Source organism: Carassius gibelio, chromosome B22 (genome assembly GCF_023724105.1).
Source record: "Carassius gibelio isolate Cgi1373 ecotype wild population from Czech Republic chromosome B22, carGib1.2-hapl.c, whole genome shotgun sequence".
NCBI lineage: Eukaryota > Metazoa > Chordata > Actinopteri > Cypriniformes > Cyprinidae > Carassius > Carassius gibelio.
The window spans coordinates 28,155,560-28,171,693 of NC_068417.1; the positions used below are offsets into that span (position 1 = coordinate 28,155,560).

General features: G+C 37.5%; 1 pseudogene; it reads left to right on the forward strand.

The window, feature by feature from the left end:
• LOC127988317 (adhesion G protein-coupled receptor L3-like) overlaps positions 1–12,504 on the forward strand; it is a 53,398-nt pseudogene extending 40,894 nt beyond the window's left edge.
• Positions 12,505–16,134: the final 3,630 nt, after the last annotated feature.

The window sequence follows — 16,134 nt, forward strand, 5'->3', positions numbered from 1 at the left end:
TTTGGGTGTGTGCATATACGTGTGTGTATTTTCAAATGCCAATGTGTTTATATAAAGCAGAGCTTTAAAAATCTGTGCTAAATTATGCCGAGAGCAAAAGTAGTGATTGGCAAAGATGGTGAACTCTTAAGATGACAGGCCTGTTCTGGGGTTGTAACGTTCTCCAGACACCGAAAAATGACAGGATCCGATCGCCTTCTCTGACCCCAGCATTTCAAGACTGAATCGTAAGTAATCTCAAAGGGAGTTCATGCAAGTGAGAGATTTCGCAAAGAGAGAAGGGAGGGGATGAAGGAAGTTATTTTGTGAAAAATAAAAAACATGACATGGCCAATCAAAGAGCAAAATCAGACACGTGCACTAATTCATTTTGATTGGCAGCTGGTATTATCCAGCCCGTTACTCAAGGTGAATTTGCTCTGAGAGGAATGAAATGGCAGTTATAGCAGGCGTCGCACGCACAGACCATATGCATATGAAGAAGGGGCTGTCCCGTGCATATGAGCGATGCAACTAATCATCTTGACGAGTCTCGCCAGGAGTCTCGCCGTAATCGGTTGCGATGATTGAATATTTGTTTTTAATGCCGAGCAATTTTTTAAACCAGTCAGCCAGCCACACGACTAAGTGCTAAGAGGAAACATTATGTATAATGTAACCAAAAGCAAGAGAGCCTCTCATATGCATATGAGCCCAACTGTGAAAGGCCTTGTGTTGTAACAAATAGGGCTGAGCCCACAACAAATGCTGCTGTATGTCTTGATTGTATATAACTGATTGTTGTGTCTCTTCAACCCAAGGTCAAGTAATTCTCAAGTGTGAGAAAAAGCGTTTACGTTCACTTTTGATCAATTCATGTCTTCTCATCCTTTGAGGCAATGGTTTCAATCCGCCAATTACGAAAACAAGAACATGCTATAAGCAAAAAGGAAAGCAGGAAAGGACAAGTGCTTAGTTTTGTCGTTTTCCTCTTTCACTACTTCATCTCTTTCATTCTGTTACGGTGTATCGTTAATACATTCACCCATAAAGCTGAAGGTCAAGGGGAATAGGACTATTTTGTATGCTTTATTTCCTATTTTTTCCTCTTCTCGTCCGTCCGTGAATAGGTGACCTCAAAGGAGTTACAAGTCAATCAAATGGCTGCAATTCTCAAAGGTCAACTTGAAAAGGTTGATGAAAGCAGAAAGTTCATTTCCACACTCTTGTCTACTTCTAAAACATACTATAAGACATACTGAAGGAAGTTGCGAGGCATAAAGTGACAAAACTTGAGGTCAGGTAGTAGACAACTAGGATAAGTGTTGGGTGATTCATTGTCACTTTTGAATGAATCAGATGAATCGATTAAAAAGGTAATGTTACCATATTTAGATGACTTTATTCCTGAAATGAAGCATTATTTCTAATTAAAATGTGCTGTTCTTATAAATGTTCATTGATATGCATGTTTTGCAGAATTCAAAATGCTCATCAATTTGATTTTACTGTTATTACATTAATATATAATAATTAGTGCCCTCAATAGATTAAAAAATATCGAATTTCGAATTGTATAAATATCGAATTGTTTCTGAAAATAATCACAAATAATCCCACGTAATAATGTAGTTTATAAAAAATACTTTTACATTGCAATAATTTCACATTCAATCTTCAAATTCTTGTACAAACAACATAAAGACAGTTTATTTTGAATATTTGTGTAATGGCACCATTTATTATACTGAAGGCCAATATCACAGGCTACAGCGCACACTGGAGCATTTCCACGCTCGTTTGTCTCATGCCTGGCGCTGAGGCGAAGTTGGAGCGTGCGTCTGAAATGTCTCAGGTTAGTTGTGGTCATAAAGACATTCTGCGTTTAAATAAAATAACGGTTCTTGTCAAAAAAAATAAGACCGAAACAGCAGTTGTGAGTGGGGTGGCCAACCCTAGCTCCTCCCCTGCGTTAATATTTTTAACACGTTAAACTGAAAAAATGTATCGCCTGCATTACCGCTCTGATTTTGACCGCACTGATAATAATATGTGTAAATGAAAATAGAAAAAAAAAACTAAAATAGATAAAATTACATAAAACATTTAATAAAATAAAACATAATAAAGGCTTGCTGTTATAACAGCGTTTTGGAGAAATCTAAATATTTTTTGGTATGTATATATACATATATATATATATATATATATATATATATATATATATATATAAATTAAAATAAATAAATGTAATTAATAAATTAATTTTAATTTAATTTAATTTTATATATATATATATATATATATATATATATTAAATTTACTTTTCTCATTAAAGCTTTGTGTTATTACAATGTATGGCAGAAATCAATACATGCACATCTATCTATCTATCTATCTATCTATCTATCTATAGATGTGAATAATATATAAATGACAATTTAAGGGACAAAATATAATTTTTAACTATTCTTATGGTTTGTGTGCACCAAAAGCAAATCTAATTATTTGTGCGAGTAGAGTACATACAAAATGAATACAAAAACATACGTAGACACAAATTCGGGTGACAAATTGGGTAATGCATTTGCAACGGACACACAATGTATGCCTCAATTGCGTTTTCTGTGCAAGTTGAAAAATTTGTATGACACGTTATTACCCAATCACCGAAGATGTCTAGTTTGACATGTCCAGTTTTATCAGAAAATGGAAGAGAGCATTGCGCAGTGATTTTATTTTATGCGTGAGTGATACGAAAAAGACCCTGCGAGTAATCTAGAGCAATAACGTGAAGAGAATATTCACTTCGTGTTTTAGAGTGCGCAAACCATTGCAATCAATTTGACCAATTCTTTTTTTCAGACCAAATGACATATGACATGTGATATTGCTTCAAATGAAACTTTTAGATGACTAAAGTGATTAGTCAGCATATGGTTGTGTCAGTAATTTGTTGTTGCATTTCTACATTTTCAGCATTGGAGATGTAAGTTGGTGTCACTACTAATTGTAACGATTCGTTTATGTTGGATGTCACAACAAATGATTGCATATCAACCTCTATGGAAACGCAATCATTTGTTATTGCATACCAACATGCAACGTTACGCAGCAGCGTTTAATTCGTCCAGTGTTACAAGTGGATCTTTAGCAAAGTTGAATCCATCTGTTGTCATCCCCACCTCCCTCACTGACAAACTCTCAAAAAGATTGACAACACCTGACCTTGAAAACTGAGTAGTTTCACATTTTATATAAGATGTTGTTTGTTGTCCCAAATGAAGACCATGTCATTTGATTGAACAAGCTGAATACACAACTACATATTGTTCGTATAAATACCTAAATAAACAGATTACAAAAAAATATGGTAGTAGTTAGATAGCTGTTTACATTCCTTTCTCTGAGGAAATAAAAAAGCCTCTTCTCATTTCCCTCATTTTTAACTCTTTAACTCCACCGATAAAGCTACTTATGATTGTGCGTGATTGATAATAATGATTTACTTTAAATCTGCTTTAAATCTGTTCATAATTCAACCCGGTGTGTGAGGGTCTTTGTGTATCTGTGTGTGTGTTGGGTGATGGATATCAGCGATAACAAATTGTAAGGAAAAGTTGAATTTGTATCTGCTGCCTTATACATATGGCTCCAGGTTTCGTGGTAATAGGATCTTTGATGGATGGCAGCCCTCTTCGGTCTCCCATTTTTTAGGAGATATTTATTTATTAATCTGTCTCTTTATTCAGTCAGATCATCCCCAGCGGGGTCACTGTCACACAACCACCAGCATCAGTTTTTTTCCGCTTTTTTCATCCTTTCTTTTATAGTTCATATCCAAAGTCACTTATGTGCATGTCGGTCAGCCGAATGTCACCCTTCTGCCCGCAGGTTAATGAAGGGTAAGTTGTCCGACTCATCTTGGAGCTCTTGTGGGCCAAGGCCTTCCTCCATCTCTCCACCCTTTTCTTAATTCTCGACACATGTCAGATGGACGCATGCCCTGTAGGCCTTTTCATGTGTATGGAGTTCTGACATCAATTGCCCCATATTTATATCGCTAGCCAAATGCTCCTGGACTTATAAGGAGACGTGTGTCTGTCTATTCATTTATGATTTTAAATACAGATTTATTCTATGTCCCATTCCCAGTTGCTCCAATTGAATAACTTTTCTCCTTTGTAGGCTAAATCTCTGTTACAGAATCCAGCTAGGCACAATCTGTGTTGGGTAGTAACTAGTTACATCAGGGTATATACAGGAATCATGGAGTTCAATTTAATACCTTTTAAGACCTTTTTAAGACTCGTTCCATATCTTTTAAGACCTCGTCGCCATTCCAAGTTTGAACTGGTTACATCGGTGACACTTTAACTTATATTTACTAGGCTACATATTGATTGTAAGACAGCACAATTAAACAGACTTAACTTTTGTGATAACTCCTTATAAATACAACATAATTCAGAAGGGTGGGAATGAAGCACAAGATAATCAATTGAGTGACTAACCAATACACCCAAGAAAGTGTCAGTAGCACTGCACCTGATCGTGTCTGAATGACCATGGAAGGTAAAATAATGATCACAACTATATCATCATTTTAATTGTGCATCTCAAGCCAATGCCAGTAAAAAATAAAAATAAAAAATAAAACGCCCAAAGTTGCGCAATTATCATGTCCCAAATATAAAAATGTAATACATATTCTACAGTCCCTGTTATGCACATATATCATAAACAGAACTCAAATGCTTCCTCTTAGTGTGGCCCAAAACATTTAGCACAGTTTTATTACAGGTAGAATGCAAAATGTTTCAGTTCAAGCATTTCAACCAAATGTAATTTATTCAATATCTCAAACCTTTAACCCACTGGGGAAAGTCAACCCATGGCAACAGTTTAAAAGCAGACTAATTTCGTGGACTTACAACAACAACCCCAACACGAGCTGCAGAAGTCAGATTTGACTGATCCCGGGTCAAAAGTAAGGAGAGATGACTGACAAGATGTTGGAGGATTTACTCATCAACAGATCCCGTGCTCATTGACAGAATTTCTTTGTTCGTAAGATGTGCACCCTTGGCGGGAGCGAGCACGTAATCGTGAAAGTGATCTGCGACTGCGAGTGCGCATTCAAACAGTAACCCCTCACAGCTAAACACAAGGGATTTAAATACCCAACATAATGATAGCGGCACCCTGATGTACTAATATTATATACAATTATTAGAGTGTTTCTCGGAAGCGGACACAAAAATTACGGGAGCGGATGGTGAGCGCAGTAACAGAGGACGTCAATCTTGAGGGATTCCATAAATAAACCAGACATAACCCCACTGTTCGGAAAAATATACATAATGAAAAGATGATGCAAAAAGTATAATACCTTGAAAAATGGCATTTAAGACTTTTAAGGGCCTTAATTTCCTCTAAATTCATTTATCAACATGTAATACTTTTTAAGATCCCTTGGACACCCTGTACATAATTAAATTACACAAGAAATGTGTCCTTAAATAACAGTTACTCATGAAAATGTTAACGATGAACTGTTTTATTTCTTATTTGGGTTTATGCATAGTATTTTATTTTTTAATATTGCAAAGATTTGTTTGAAAATGATTAACAGTTGAAAGCATTAGAAATTTGGAAAATTAATCAAAATGCCCAAATGTAATCAGTTACATTACTTTAATAAAGTAAATGAAATGTTACACTACTAATTACATTTTAAATAGGGTAACTTGTAATCTGTAACCAGTTACATTTCCAAAGTAAGCTTCCCGTCACTGGTGACATAATGTTGTTCAAAAAAGTTATGTTTTAGGAATCTAAAGGCCAAGTCCATATTTCATGTGCCAAATGAGAAGTAAATTGTATATTTTTAAATATAACGTTGATTTTGTATGAATACAAATGAGGCAAAATCATTTGTATTGCATGCAATTTTTGTGAAAATTTATTTTATACAAATAGTAATTGTTGTGGTTATAAAACAGTGATGTGTTTATAAAACAGTGATAACTACAGTTTTATATAATTAATATTTTATTATAAAAATTATTTACAATTTAAAATACACCAATTTAATAATAAATTATAATTGACCCAATAATTTATGCTATTATTAGTACTTTTTAGTGTAGCTACAGTATTAATATACAGTATATAGTCATTGGTTTAACAGCATGCTAACATCATGTTCTTTTTTAAACTGTGATTGTTACTCGGTGCTGAACACTTTTTTTGAGTTTTACACAAATGTAAATGTCACCCTCAAAATTAGTTTTGAAACAGTTTGCTTCTATTATGAGTTTCTATCATGCTTAGAAATGAGCTCACTAGCTTTTGGTACGGAGCTAACAGAGCTTATGTTTAATTAGTATTCAATTAAGTTTCACTCCAATGTCACAATCTCTCAATACTCAATCAATTGTCCACACCATTGTGCAATCTGCCAACTCAGGTAAACACCCGCCAGGTGTCACTTAATCCCGCTTATGATGCCGACCGGACCTTGTCCCTTTAGGGGTGACCTCCTCGAGGCCATTGTGTCACACCCCTGTCCCTAAGAGAGCTCCCCAACAAGAATCACGGAGGGGGGTGTTTTAAAGGGTTGGTGAGGGGGTTGTAAAGGTAGTATGAGTTTGAGCGTCAGGGTGGGGGTGACAGCGCTGGAAACCAATGGTGCATCAAGACACTTCTACCCCGCCACGGTGGCCATAGATCAGGGCAGCACTGCTGGCGGACCGGGTGAGGGTGACAGGGGAATAACATCCCTTTCTCCTCAATCGACAGGGCCCATAACTCCTGCCTCCCCAGGGACAGATTGAGAAAGGCAATAGCCAGGGGCTGTGAAGCAGAGATGCTTGGGAGAATTGAAAGTTAAAGAAGCAGGAGTGGAATGTGGGCCCGCTCTTGCAATCTTCTATCATCTTTTTTTTACCACTCCCTACCACTGAGGGAAATCATTTTTCCCAGTTTTTCTAGTGCAAGTCCACTGCGTACTATAACATTATGTGTCTTGCGCAATTTAAATGCATGCCCGAGGACACAAGGAAAGCGTTGGGAAGTGTACTTCCGCGGAATCCCTTGTTTGTATGCCATCATGTAGACTGTGAAGGCATGCAGGGATAGTGCTGTATCAGGACCGAAGCCGAGCACCAGCCTCCTGCGCCAGATTTTATAGCCTGATCAATTTCCCAGTGGCTTATTGAATGTCTTTTAAATGGCTTTTTTATTTTCAATTATAACCTACAGTGTCTCGTCTGCCACAATGGGCCAACATTTGCACTGCCGGATAATTTAAGACCCTACTTTAGGAAATTATGCATTTTATATCGCCTACATTTACTATCCCCCACCCAGCGACAATAAAAGGCAAAGTAACCGAATGGATTTTTGCGTTGTCGTTAATGATTGCGCTGGTAAGTATTTGTTTGCGGCTAACTGGCACATCCACATATTGACGAATGAGCTACGTGAACCGTCCACCTTTATGGAGATTTATATGCTTATTAAATCGAACTTGCTTTCAGATGCCGTTATCAAGTTGATGGAAGCAATAGCAGATTGAAGTACCTCTGGCGAACGACCCAAAGTTAGACAGGTGCATCGAAGTGCCCTCGCCCGCGTCCCAACCAGCCCTCCTTATCCCAGGCACGCCAAGCAACCTGAAGGTGAAAGAAGTGCTCACCGGAGCTCATTGGAAAGTAGAAATGACAGTAAATTTTTCAGCCTCCCTCTCCCTCGCTCTTCCATGAGATGGGAGATCTTGTTATAGCAGTCAGGATGAGAGGGGGTCAGGGCAGCAAGCCGGCGTGCGCCTGTTGATGATTGAGGAAAAGAGGAGTAAATTCATTCTGCTCTCGGCACTTTGTCAAGTGCCAGTAGCTTACCGTTGAGAGCCAGTCACCCATCACCATGTTACGACCTCAGAGGTCAGCGGCGGGCTATAAATCAGCGAGGAGAGAGGTTGCGGTGATGCTGCAGAGTCGAAGAAAGCTGATGCGACTATTGCCTTCACCGTACCCCCCCCCCCCAACTTCCACCCGTATTAAGCCACGGAACCAAGGCCTGCATAAAAATGATGCCCAGCCCTTCACCACGTGTTGCTACTAAAAAAAACCCTGGACTGCATGGAATAAAGTATTCTGCACCTTTACTTGATTAGATTGTTTATTGCGATGTGGGCTACTTTCTACGATGTGGGCTACTAAGTGCCCTCATTCTGCTCATGCAAACTATTGATTTTTGTTCTCTATAATGAAGGATTCCATAAGTGACACTGTTTTTGATTACTCATGACAAACCTCCTTAGAGTATTAATTAAAACGGCAGCAGATGTGCAGGTGTGGGAAATCATTAGAAAGAGGCCCCAGTCTGTGGACAAGTCCCTCTCCCAGCATGCAACGGCTCTGCATGGCAAATAGGATGCCTGAGAGGGAACACGCATCTCGCAAGTTCATCTTGAGAACAAGTACCAAAAAAAATCCAAGCATGTACGCAACATGAATGTATTTATCTGGAAGACTTCTTGGATGGTTTATCGTCTCCTGTTCGTTTTTTTCAAGCTGAAACTCTGGATTGGTACACGTGAATTGTTTCGCTTAAACAAGGTTGTCAGAATTTCGACAGAGCTGTGTTTCTAACGCCATTCGACTGGACGATTCCAATGCAAACAATGGACAAACGTCAATACGATGGTTTCCTCCACTCTTCATGTTAATTGATATATCATGGAATGATCGATTTCTTACGCACCCATGTGCTAGTGTTTTTCTCCGGCGCACTGGGAGAGAGAGCCAGGAAAGGGGATCTGGTTGGTCAGCTCCTGCTTTCAATATTTGCTCCTATTAAACTGCGATTATCCTGCAGTGCCTGGCTTCTCTCAAATTTGGAGAAAGAGAGAGCAGGCTAAGACTTCTTTTTTTTTTCAAGAAAGTAAAAACTTCCTGACAGCTCTGAAGGTTTACCAGGTCTTCTGAAATTATTGAATACCTCATGTCAGCTCATTTATGAGCTATATATATATTGACGTTTGCAGATGTAGAATCTAAAATCATCTTGAGGAAAAGGACATTTTAGGAAACTTTTTTTTTTCTTCGATTACATATTTCCCAATAGTCCCTTGTACTATGAGACTTCACAGGACAGATATGTAGTTAACTTTTAACATATGTACTTACATTTTTATGAGGTGTTGTGTATATTATTTGTTGATGTTTCACACTATAGCTGTTACTATAGTTTCTTAAGTGCAACAGATGGCGAAAGTATCCTTGGTCTAATACATTTGATAGCATGCATTTTCTCTGACATTTCTGAATTATTCCTCACAATGTTGAGTTTATATATCCCACACTTCTGACTGTTTCACACAATTCCGAGTTAATATCTTGCATTTCTATTTTTTCACCACTTAATAAAAACAAAGTACTTGCGAATTTTATTTTATTTTTTTGCAGTTGTGAGTTTGTTGCACAAGACTTTTTCTCCCAGAATTGAGAGTTCTCGCAATTCTGAATTTATGTTTCACAATTCTGACAAAATGTTGGAATTTTGAGATGGGCCACAATTACGTTTTACTTTATTTTTGTTCTGTGGCGGAAACTGCTTCCATCATTTCTGTCCAGTTATGAGCTATGAAAATGTCTTTGCACTCTAGAGTTGTGCATATTTCTTATATATATATTTTTACAGGTAAAAATCCAAGTATAATTTGGGCTTGGAATACTTTATCTAATCAGTATCCAAGATCTGTTCATAACATTTTGGTCACAAAAAGAATTCTACTTCTCAATCATCCAGTAGTAAAACCTTAAAATCATTGCCGCCAGAGCCACAATGTGATCTCACAGAAGACCACACTATAACAATAATAGCAGATAAGAAACCACGCAAAACTGAGTTTTTATTATCGGTTGAGCTCACGCAGGTATTTCTCAGTTTCTGCAGTCTTCAGATATCTGCCAGTATGCCTGCCTGATCACAAGGAATTGAACAGATGGTCCAGAACTAAATCCGCCTCTGGGTTTTACACTCTGTTTACCTTTAGCTGTTTACCTCAGCTGGTACTGTTTTGTCAAGAATACTTTGAGATCCGGGCCAGTGTTGAAACCTTGAATTTTCTTAAGCGCTGATGTCAGACAATAAACCATGTGTAGAGAAAGTAACAGAGCAATGGCAAGTGAGGGAGCATTTTAGAAACCTGTTTGGAAACAATCACAATTTCTTCTGTTGCGTTCGTCACTGTCGCAAGATTAATTTTTTTACAGCCTACGTTGTCTCAAGTTTTTTTTTGCTTTTTGGAGCTTAATGAAGGTTTTATTTTCTCCCATCGGATTGTCTCTTCATAGAGATACTTGATATCTCAGAACAGCCTGGAGAAGCTGAAGCTTGTGTTGCTGAACGCACACTGACACTTCCACAAACTCAGTTAATAGACGTTTTGACACATCAGATTGATGGACTCCTTGAATACGCTGACCTCTCTCCTCCGGACGCCCCTTTCACCCCCCCTCTCTCCTTTCAACCCTTCATCCCTCCATTTCCACCCATGTAGATGAGACCGAGATAGATGAAGATATTTCTGATGGGCAGCCATTTCATAGCAACAGACCAAATGAGTTCTGGCTGTCCCGGCCCAGCCTCTTTTGCAGAAGATTAATCCTGTCGCAGGACGCTCGCCGACCGTGACAGCCGTGTGTGTTGAAGAGGCTATTATTTGGAGACAGAATTGAGTTTATTTACTGAAGCTAAGTCTGATCAAACCTCCCTTTGGGAACATACTTATAATATTGGGAACATACTTATAATATTGGGAACATACTTATAATAATGAATTTTAATTGTGATTAATCGCATTATTGTCTGTGATTAATAGCATTGTTATGCACAAAACGAATAATGCATTCAGAAGTATTGTATTGTGCACTTTTTCATTTAAAAGTTGGCCTACTGCTGTATGAACAATAGCGTAATCTTGGTTTGCAAACATTTTCAACAAATAATGTGCTTTTTATTGCAACAGGGTTTCCCACACATTGATTTATTTGTGGCGGGCCACAAATATATTTTCCAAAAGGCTTTGTGTCTTTATTGAGTAAACATGAGCACTGCACTCATGTCCCCCCCTTCCGTCCCCAATCTGTCAGAGTTGAGTTGGTCCACGCGCAAATGTGTCATTTTTTTAACGGCTACAGAATTTGAATCAAAATGGACAAACGTCAATCGAGTGGTTTTGCAAAAAGAAAGTTAAAGAAAGACAAGGACGCTAGATGTTTAGACGCTTTTGAGGTGTACGCCTTTTGACTGTCTGTCGCTTTTGAGGTGTACGCCTTTTGACTGTCTTTATACGGCCATGCACGGGACAACATTTGATGTGCGGGAAGAGACTAGTGTGTGCGGGACGCAGGAGAATAATCAGGGTGTGCTCACACTTGGCACTCTTAACCGTGCCGGAGCACGTTTGACCCCCAAAGCCTGGTTCGTTTGACTAGTTTGATTGTTCCATTTAGCAGTCCATTTAGTATAATCTATTATAACCTGTTATAATCTATTTGATGTTTTCTCTGTGACTTGCTCTTTCAGAACTTCTTTCCAATCTTCCTGTCAATGCGTTTTTTCTCCATCACGCAGTGGCACAATTGTAAGTTTGCACATACAAAGAGATCTATTAATTTTTGGACTGTAAAGTGGAAATATGACAAAGCGAGTTGAGTCTTCTCCACTTACGTAAATGGAAGTCAATGATTGTTCATTGTGAGGAACACCATTCTTATCTGACTACTCACTTCAGTAGTAAGTGACTCTTGAATGAAGCAGTAGCACTGATGCACAAAGACCAGTATATATTCAGGACATGCCGCTCACAGGCCTAATGTCTTAGACTCGATGCGTATTACAAAATGCCCCAGATTTATAGGCCCTCAGAGACCCCACCAATTGGGGACTGAGCCCTCTGGGATGGGAGGCAAAGATTGCGCTCATCCCCACCATACTATCATAGCATCTAAACACAAGTCGGCCATAAATTTGAGGAATTTATGCCACAGTGGTGTTGTTTGTCTTTTTTTTCTGCCGGCGTTTGATAAAGGTTTTAAAAATATAGCTTGTACTGTATTGATGTGCAGTGATGGATTGTTTCTTTTGGCTGGACGGTTGAATAGAAGAGTTGCACCCAGTTTGATAAGCATTTTCCAAGTTGCAATTGGTGTTTATTTGTATCGTCTTGCAAATTTTATCCACAAATCTTTTTGTTTGCCTCCTTTCTTGTCATGTGACTTCACAGGGCGTCTGTCCCTCCCCTGTGTCCACGACAACTTAAATGAAGAGCTGCGATGTCCTGACACTGGTGTCCACCTCTCTGGACAGGTAAGGCCTCACTGTGCCCATCTATCAATAAGGATCCAAGGTTATTTGACATCTGAAAGAAAATCAATGTGCTTCCTGCACAGTGACACGAAAATCATACCAAACCCTTTACTTCAGCTCAGAAATGTGTACCAGTGTCAGTAGGTCACTTATTGTTCTTATTTTTGGTTATTATCAAGCAGTTACGATTAAGCTTGTAGCAGTGTTTTTTTTTTAATGAACAAATCTTTCAGTAGTTTCTCCTTTTTTGTTTTTTAAGAGTCATATTTAATACCAAAAACACCAAAAAATCATTTGATAAATTGGCTTAGTGGATGATTAAGTGACTCGCTCATAAATAAACAACAAACAAATCATTCTAATATTCCTCCCTTTGTTAAAAATCTGCTATTTTAATACAATTTTTTTTTGACAAATTAGTTTAGTGATTGATTCAGTGGCTCACACATAAATAAACAAACAAATAAATAAATAAATACATAACTGATATTTTAAATGAATGAATTGTTCTTAAGTTCCTCCCTTTAAAAAAAAAATTCAAATATTAATAAAAAAAGGACAATATAATGAATTGGTTTAGTGAATGATTTAGTGATTTGCTCAGAACTAAATTACAAACATATCTTGTGAATGAATCATTGTAAAGTTCCTCTCTTTTTAAAAATGTTTTCAAACCATATATATATATATATATATATATATATATATATATATAAAACGATTTGGTTTAGTGAATTATTTATTTACGTGTTCATACTTAAAAAACAAATATTTTTTAAGTAAATTTGTCCTTTTTTAAAAATATTCCAATTATAATACCAAGTTCTAAAGTTTCTCCGCTTTTTAAAAATTAATAATTTGCTCATGATGTACACAACCGGCATGACGTGCTTTAAATTAGCAGAAAGAGTCAATGAATCAAGGAACAAATCTGAATAAATCAAAAGAGTAACTAAGTTGAATCAAAATCCACACTACTTGTACACTGTTACTATCAAAAACTTTTTTTTAAATCAAATATTTCATATAAAATCCATCATCAGATTACAGCATGTAAAACAAACAGTATTTTCTAGTTCAAAAGAAGGATTTTAGTTATTCTTCAACAATGTTGGCGACCTGTTATTGATCTGAAGTGTTTTAAAATCACTTTTTTTATTTATTTATTCATAATGAAGAAATTGAGAATTAAGAGAAGACTTAAAAACATGGTCCACTGAGAGAAAGCAGAGTTATGATCAAGGACATCAGCCCTCTGGTGGCCAACAAAAGAATGATGTCCCTATCTGTTGTGTCAGACAGCTTGTTTTGTTATTACACTTTAAACTTCTGATTGCATTTCATAAAATGACTTCCCTCTCATTATGTGATACTTCAGCTTCACATATTTTGTGTTACTTTGGGTGGTCTCTGTCTGATCTGAGAGATATTGTGTTCTGATCAGTGCTTTTCCCTTCTGCGTTAACTGTAAACAGAAATCTAATTCTAGAATATCTATAATTTTATTCACACTTGAGTCTTCACATGGAAATTTCCAGATTCCCCGTGGTGTGAATCAGTTTGAAGTGTACACAGTGCATGAGGCACCCCGTCACGGTCAAGGTCACAGGCCTGGGCATGCACACGCCGTTTCCTGCTGGAGAAGTGAGGAGAGGGGGCGGGGCTTACTGATAATTGGCAGTTTGGTGTGAACCGGCACTGTGTCATCGTGTGACACATCCCATGATGCAAGAGTCATGATCACTCTCAGCTGTGAGACGGCAGTCTGTTCACACTCCTGTCCGGCTCTGAGACCTCCACATCTTGATTACATCTGACTCTCAAAACCTCTTCGCTGTTTCAACACGTCACCTTTTTAGTTTTACTCTGTTTTATTGTTTTATTGATTGTTTTTTTTTCTTCCAATCAGGTTTTTTGTTTATTTGTGCGATTGGTTTTATTTTACTTTTTCAACATAAGTTGTTTTGCATTGCTTGAAAAATAGATAAATTATTTTTATTTATTATTGATTTTGGTTTTGTTGTATTGATTTGTTTTGCCTTTTTGTTTTTCATATTCATTTTCACTTTTATTTTTTTAAACACTTCACCCTTTAGCTAATATTGGTAACAGATTGCTCAAAATTAGAGAAAATATTTTATTAATTTTCTTTCTTTCTTTTTTCTTTCTTTCTTTCCTAAAAAATAACAAACTGACAAACAAACAGGTTTTTCAGACAAATGGTTTTGGGATGCTGAGAAATTATTTTATTTTGTTTGATCTTTTATTTTACTTTGTTTGTGTTTTCTTTTTTTATTGTATTTGTTTGTTTATTTTATTTTTCTTCAAGCATGTTTCACCCCTTTGCTAATGTTGCTTTGTCGGGATGCTCAAAATTTTATTTCATTTTATTTACCCCTCTCTTTTTTGCATTTTTATTTATCTATTTACTTTTTCCCCACAAACACTGTTTTTCACACTTAAGTCACTGCTTTTTGGGGTTTTTCTTTTTTGACAATATTAATTTTTGACAAAATTATTACTTTCATTAAAGTATATAACTTATTTATTAGTTTTTGGAAGTATTCATCATGGCATTATTTGAGCCAGAGGAGGACAGGCGGACAGGCGAGTATGCTCTTAAATGTAAGGGGAGCTCTCTCGTCCTCAGTGCTCTGTAGCAGGTGGCCCAGTCACAGCCCCTGAACACGGACTGCAGCGCTTCTCCAACCTTTATGAACTTCCGCCAGTGTGTCAATCACTAAGAGAGTGGCAGGGCTTCCTGTTTTGGCCGTGTGAGGTTACACATCCTGGCAGGGGAGCTGCTGTCAGCCACAGGACCTCATGCTGCTCGTGTCTCCCACACACACACACACACACTCCAGCCCCACAGGGATCTCCTGACTTGCGGTCTCTCCACACACCAGCGGAGGTGCTGCACTGATTCCTGTTTTACTTCACACCTGCACAGTGCTGTCAGGACTTCTTTCCCAGCCACACGAGAGGTCAATCACGCTTCGGTCAAAACTAATTCAACATTTTTTTGTGCCAAAAGAAAGAAAACAAATCCCTGGTAGAGAGGAAAAAACTGCAGAATGACAAAAATGAAGCGTTTGTCAGTAAACACCTGAATAACTGTTAGTCTCGAAAATATTTGTAAATTAAAATTTCGGCCTTGTTTGTTGTTTTTCCTTCACATATGTGACCCTGGAGCACAAAACCAGTCTTAAGTCGCTGGGGTATGTTTGTAGCAATAGCCAAAAAATAGCCAATGTATGCGTCAAAATTATAGATTTTTCTTTCATGCCAAAAATCATTAGGATATTAAGTAAAGATCATGTTCCATTCATTGAATTGTTTTAATATCTACTGTAGGTGAATATCTAGATTAATTGACTAGATGCTCTCCAGTTTTTAAAGTCCTTCTTTGGAAAAGTTTCTTTGCACAAAATGTTCTAATTTACTGAACATCGCAAGCTACGACAGTGTTTATGACGTTGTCTATCATTTCTTTCAAATAACAAACAGTCAGTCTTAAATGTCCTGGACATCCTGAGATGTGAAAAACAAGTCAAGTGATCAGCGTCTAGTATATGACTGATTGACTCTCAATCCAGATGCTGTTTAGCAGAAACTGACCATTGAGTCTGTTTAAACCAGCCTTCGATTGGTTCAGTGAGGCCTAGCTCCTCAAAGAACTGCTTCAAGAGTTTCTTTCCTCTAAAGATCGGATTACTGCTGTTGCTGATGAGTGATTGTAGTCAACATGGATCGGTTCTGCCTCTTCTTTTTTCC